Source organism: Dendrobates tinctorius, unplaced genomic scaffold (genome assembly GCF_039654945.1).
Source record: "Dendrobates tinctorius isolate UK_male_01 unplaced genomic scaffold, ASM3965494v1 ptg000056l, whole genome shotgun sequence".
Classification (NCBI taxonomy): Eukaryota; Metazoa; Chordata; class Amphibia; order Anura; family Dendrobatidae; genus Dendrobates; species Dendrobates tinctorius.
Genome location: NW_027361724.1, coordinates 15,279,447 through 15,285,909, shown reverse-complemented (window position 1 = coordinate 15,285,909; position 6,463 = coordinate 15,279,447). Strand labels below are relative to the sequence as shown.

General features: G+C 36.7%; 1 long non-coding RNA gene across 1 annotated transcript; it reads left to right on the top strand.

Moving 5' to 3' along the window:
* Positions 1-484: 484 nt before the first annotated feature.
* Positions 485-6,174, top strand: LOC141091800 (uncharacterized). The gene is made up of 4 exons (XR_012232576.1): positions 485-595; positions 3,845-3,880; positions 5,216-5,456; positions 6,030-6,174. It is a non-coding gene; the product is annotated as an uncharacterized lncRNA (long non-coding RNA).
* Positions 6,175-6,463: the final 289 nt, after the last annotated feature.

Below are 6,463 nucleotides of genomic sequence, written 5' to 3'. Positions count from 1 at the left end.
CGGTGGACCCCGGGCTGTGAACGCACCTTATTACCATCTTTATTATTTGGTGCGTTCCGCCAGCCCTAACAGAGACTTTTTTTAGGAGTTTTTTTTGTAGTAGAAAACAAGTGGAAACTCTCAAAATTCCTGCAACAATCATCAAAATGACTCCATGTGCACATACTCGTATGTAAGGCAAAATTAATTTCCCTTGATTGTTGCATCCACCATAAAGCACACACAAACATTATTTACAAAAATTACCGAAGTATGTAAGGGATGAATTTCTCCATTACCATAACTATGTAGCTATACATAGGTGTATACATACCAAAGGTGTATTTTGTCTGATTACAATGATGTCAGCGCTGCTAATATTGTTATTGCACAAATTAAAAAGATGTCTCAGAGACAGAGAATGCCTTGAAAAATAATTGAAGTCTGAAAAGAAAACTGTTCTACAATTAGATTAAATATGACAAGCATAATGGAAATCTAAGCACCTGCCCCGTGTAATCTGACGGCCTCCGCCCAATCACTCTGCTAAATAAAAGCAGCCGTCTTCTCTCAGGAGAACATTCACTTTAATTCTACTGAAAGGTTCCAGGATCTGGTACGTAGCAAGCAAACAGATGATTGGATACTTTGTTTATATCTATTATATTGTTCTGATTATCAATTCTTGAATATCCAGTATATGCTATTCTGTATAGGATTATTGGAGGTTAATGTTATGTTTTTGTAATATGTATCTAAAGCTATTGTTAAAATATAGTCCTACCTTAATATATACTAGTGGATACAGAACAACTTTCTTTGATCTTCCTTTACGTCATAAGGGCAGGTGCAGATGACCATTTTCTCTACATCCGAGAAAACCGATTCGATTATGCAAATCACACTCTGATCAGAGAGTGATCAGAGTTTAATCCCATTTTCTCGGAAGTGGAGGAGAAGAAAAAAAATGGCCAGCTATTTTCTCAGTCCGGAATATCATCTGAGTGCATTTCGATTTTTATTATTACGCATCCATAGACATTGATGGCCGAGTGCCATCGGATTCTCATGTATGCTGCGATCTTATTTTCCTTGGATCCCTTGGACTGAGGAAAAATTTGGACATGTGCACGGCCCCATAGAATAACACGAATCCTATCCGTCAAAACAACGAAAATACTTGTTTGAATAAAACGATCGTCTGCACACACCCTAATAGTGAAACAGTGATGGGATTTACAAGTATCAAATTTAAAGGCTGAATCCATGAATTTGATATGAAAAAAAAATTTGAGAAATTGGAAACTGATTCATGCTCATTTTGTTTAGATGCTTTAATATTACTTTTCTTATTTATAGCATTTATTTCCCCTTTCATATGTTTAGCACTACTCTCATAATTGCTTATGATTAAACAGCCTCCATAGTAGAATTGAGCAAAAAGACTAACAGGACCTTGGTTCGGCAGCCATATCGGTAGTCCATGGCCATCGGACCTACAAAGCTCTTACTTATCAGCGTCCTCTTTTTGAGTAGTAGGCAACATCATGAGTGCATCAAATGATGTAGTGCTGGGGTACATTAATGAGAAAAGGCCCCAGGATGCAAGTAGGAAGCAGTTCGCACAGCTCTGTTCTGGTAGCTACGGACTGCCGACACAGTCACTGGATCTGAGTCCTTCAAATCTTTTTTGATCAACTCAACTATATCCCATTGAAGCATTGGTGCAGCTGCCATGAGGCCTCTGTGAATAGAGGCCTTGGGTCAAGCTGGTCCTATTGTCCTATCACAGTAACATTAGAAAACAAGTGAGGTTGAAAAGGTCAGAAAGTCCTACCATGGTACCACCTATAACTAATGAGGATGTAATTGAGTAAGGTTCCATCAATAGTAGAGGAGCTCATCATGTAATTTTCTTGGCCTCTCTCTATGCCCTCACATAGAATAAAAGGAGCAAAAGAATACATTTTCAAAGTACATGACAGTACTTATAAACCTTTGAAAAGTAATGATGGTAAAAATAAAATTGTCTTGTTCTTTCCTAAATTTTTATATAAATATTCTTCCATTTAAAAATCAATGGCAAATTAAAAAAGTGGCAAAAAAATTTCACAGGAAAGATCGAATATTAGACATGTTGAAGATTTATACCATTTTTCCCTGTAATGTACATAATTTAAAATCAAACATCTAATGAATGAATACAGGCTTTAAATGTGTAGGTTAACCTTGGAATAGCATAACAAAAAAACGACTTGGCACAATGAGGGTCAAAAATATAGATATAAACTGAATACATACAGTTGCAGTTAAAAACCCCATTACGAATTAGGTTTATTAGTAAAATTTGCAAACTTTCTTCCTTTTGCAATAAATTAAACAAGAACAATTTAGATAACTCAACACAACTAATATGACAAGTTATTTCTCCAAATTCAACACAAAATGCCACTTTTATTGATACTGCAGTCTCAGAATTATTCAACCCCTTTGTGACAAATTTCTATTACTTAGTGGAGCTTCTTTGGCTGTTATAACCTGCTGTAAATGTGATGCATAGCCAAACACCAGTTTCTTGCAGCATTCCTGAGGAATCTTAGCCCAAGGTCAGTCTGCATTTAGCATTGGCAAGCTTAGCTGACAAACTTCTCTGTCCTCTGAACTGATCCTGACCAGGGCAAGTGACAATCTGTTTAGTCGACAAGCTCTGCAGTGTGCTTTCTAATGGCAAGCACATCGCAGTGCTTGCCAAATGAAGAGAATGGAATTCCAAAGCATCGGCTGTCACCTGAGCTTGGGTGCTTAGACACCTGTATATCATTATATAGGTAGCTTTATGCCATCAGGAGCAGAGTGACATGTTCTTCTCATTCTGGCCAAATCATATGTGAGACAGACCAGATGTAACAGACAAGAAGTAGTGTTTACAAGTCAACAAATGGTTATTTGATGCACACTGGCATGCGCTCATAGATTAAGCGCAGATAATGAAAGTATATTAGACAATTGATTATTTTGAACAGTTAAGATGTATGAAAAGGGGTCAAATAGGAGTGGGAAATGCCTTTAAGAAAAGAGATCATTGCCCTGCACACACACAAGGAAAACCATACAAAAGATACAAAGGCATTGAATGTTCCTAGAGATACAGTTGGAGGCAGAGCTCAAAAGTTCAAAGTAATAGGAACAGCGGTAACACTACCTGATTTCATAGAATCATAGAATCGTAGATTTGGAAGGGACCTCCTGAGCCATCTGGTCCAACCCCCTGCTCAAAGCAGGATTCGCTAAATCATCCCAGTCAGATGTCTGTCCAGCCTCTGTTTGAAGACTTCCATTGAAGGAGAACTCACCACTTCTCGTGGCAGCTTGTTCCACTCATTGATCACTCTAACTGTCAAAAAGTTTTTTCTAATATCTAATCTGTGTCTCCTCCCATTCAGTTTCATCCCATTGCTTCTAGTCTTTCCTTGTGCAAATGAGAATAAAGTTGATCCTTCTACAATGTGACAGCCCTTTAGATATTTGTAGACGGCTATTAAGTCTCCTCTCAGTCTTCTCTTTTGCAAACTAAACATTGCCAAATCCTGCAACCTTTCCTCATAAGACAGGGTTTGCAGACCGGTTACCATTCTGGTCGCTCTTTTCTGAACTTGCTCCAGTTTGTTGATGTCTTTTTTAAAATGTGGTGCCCAAAACTGGACACAATATTCCAGATGAGGTCTGACCAAAGAGGAGTAGAGGGAAATAATGACTTCTGAGGAGGAAGGTGGACAAAATCCCTTGAGTGACTGCATAAGAATAAAATATTTAAATTCACATGCTTGAATGCAAATTACATCATGTTTCTCCTTTTATTTTTCAGGATTGACCATCATGAGTGCATTCGGTTTTTCAATTGGTTAGTAATGAATTATACTTAACAATTTGATTAATTTACATAATATGGACATCGAGCTGTCCTGACATTTAGTAAATCTTTGTATTCCTGATGAACTAACAAGTTTCAGGGCATACTTCCTTGAAACGTAGTCGGTTCAGAAGCGATGTCCGTCCCATTCCCGAGAGATGATGGCTGTTACATAGCAGACTGAGCTCAGCTCCACTAACAGCATGGGTGGAGCTGAGCTCAGTCTGTTCCTAATTAGTTTAATACCGCTGTTAATCTCTGACAATGTTACATAAAGCTTGCAAACTGGAGGGATGCAAAATTCCTTGCCCCTATTGTCCCCCCCACATTGTGATTGTTGGGCGGAGAGGGTGCTGCGATAGGCTGCTATAGCAGCTGGGAGTCAGCTGAAGAACGCCATACCTGTAGCTGCACTTCATACGAGACTGTGATTTTAGTAATATACTGCATTACAGTTGTATTGCAATATATAGCATAAGTGAATGGATGGAATAAAAACATTTTAAAACATATAAACATTTTTTTAAAAACATAAAAATTTGAATCTCCACACTTTCCGCCTATTAGAGAGATTAAAAAATTAAAGTCTGTAAAAATCCAATTCAATAAAATGTTATCTCTACCCCAATATCAATCTGAGAATGGTCTGCAAAGAAATTCCCCAGCTCCCTTGACTTGAAACATGGTGACACAAATAACAAAAAGTGTTTTATAAATTTCCTAATTTTTTTCAATACTGAAGTAGTAAAAAAACTGGATCAGTTTGGGGTCGCCATTATTGTACTGACCTGGAGAATCATGCTTCCGGATCATGTCAACTCAAAGAACCATTGTAAAAAATAAAGCCCAAAAATCAATGTCGAAATTACATTTTTCTTTTCACAATTTCAACCAATTTGGATTTGTTTTCCCCATTTTACAGTACATTGTATTGACAAATACATGGTCATTTAAAAGTACAACATATCCCGCAAAAAACAAGCCCGCATATAGCTATATCGACAGAAAAATAAACTTATCGCTCTTGGTAAAAAGGGGAGTAAAAATCTAAAATGAGAAAATGAAAATTGCCTGTGTCAGGATGGGGTTAAATGCACTAAGTGTATTTTTAGTGAGAAATTTGTTGCATTTCAAACATATAAAGAAAAAATAGACAGCACCCGTTTTTCCCAATGTGCTAAAGTATTGAACAGAATATACTGTAGGTTCATGTCAGAGACCTAGAAATTAAACTAATGTGCCATATAAATTAGTCAAACTCACCATACCCCATGATCATAATCCATTTTTGAGGTTTGTGCTGATTTTTTTTGTTTTTCTTTTGAGGTTTTGGTGTAGCACCAAGATTCAACATTGGTGGATATAACAGATATGGCAACGGTTATAGGTTTGGATATAACCCAGGAAACGTTTATGGCTTCAACCGCCCATACTATGGCCCACGCTATGGATCAAACTGGAACAATGGATATGGTGGTTATCGAGGCAACCACCATGGCGGTTATCGCGGTGGTTATGGCTATAACCGTGGCTACTGGAACAACGGATATTAGAATGGACAGAGATGGTAACTATAAATCTATATACACATTAGTATAAATCAAATCTACACACATTAGACCCCAAGCATTACCTGCCGTACCAGGCAAGAGATGGAAAATTTAAGAAATCATAAAGCAACATCCGCATTTTATATGCACAAGTATGATCAAGCTTTGATGCGACATAGAATTAGATTTTTCCACATGGCCCTTAACTTGAGTTGTACACAAAATATGTATTTGCCATTTCTATTTTTCTGGTCTGGTTTTATGTTTAGGAAACATTCACATGTAAGTTTTGAAATATTTGATTCCATGATTTTAGTACCATTAAAAACAGTCAAAATCCAAGTCCGTCCATAATATAATCTGTGGATATAGTTTTTTTTTTTATTTATTCATTTAGATGTCAAAAATAGTGAACAGCTAGGGACTGCTTGCATTAGTGCACATTGACACTTATTTAATATTTTGCTGCTTGATGTGTTGATGTCGATCCAGGAAATCATTCCCCCTCACAGTTCTGATATTTGGACCATAGAAATAGCGTATAGTACATGATCATGCAGTAATACTTTTTTTTATTTCCTTTGATTTAGAAGAAACCTTTTCTATCAAGAAGAAAACGACTGGATCCGCTTTTTACATTTGCAAATATGTTTAACATGTGACACACAAACGTGTATCTTTACCAAATTCTATGGCTAATGTCATTGTTTACGGAATAAAAATGACTTCTGTGCACTTCATGTGTTACAGTCCTTTATTTCTATAATATTACTAGCTGAAGAGCCCGGCATTGTCTGGGCATACTAACTAACTGTGGTTAGTTATAACAAATTATAATGATTATATTGCACATGAAAACATTTCACATCATATATTCAACACTACAGATTTGCAACACAAAATAACTAAACGATTACCCAAGTAATGATAGTATTTTATTTTCAACTCATTCAAGAGCCTTTTGATAAACAACATTTTTGTTTTTTCCTTTCGGTGCAAAGATAAACAGGTTTTTGGCAGTTCC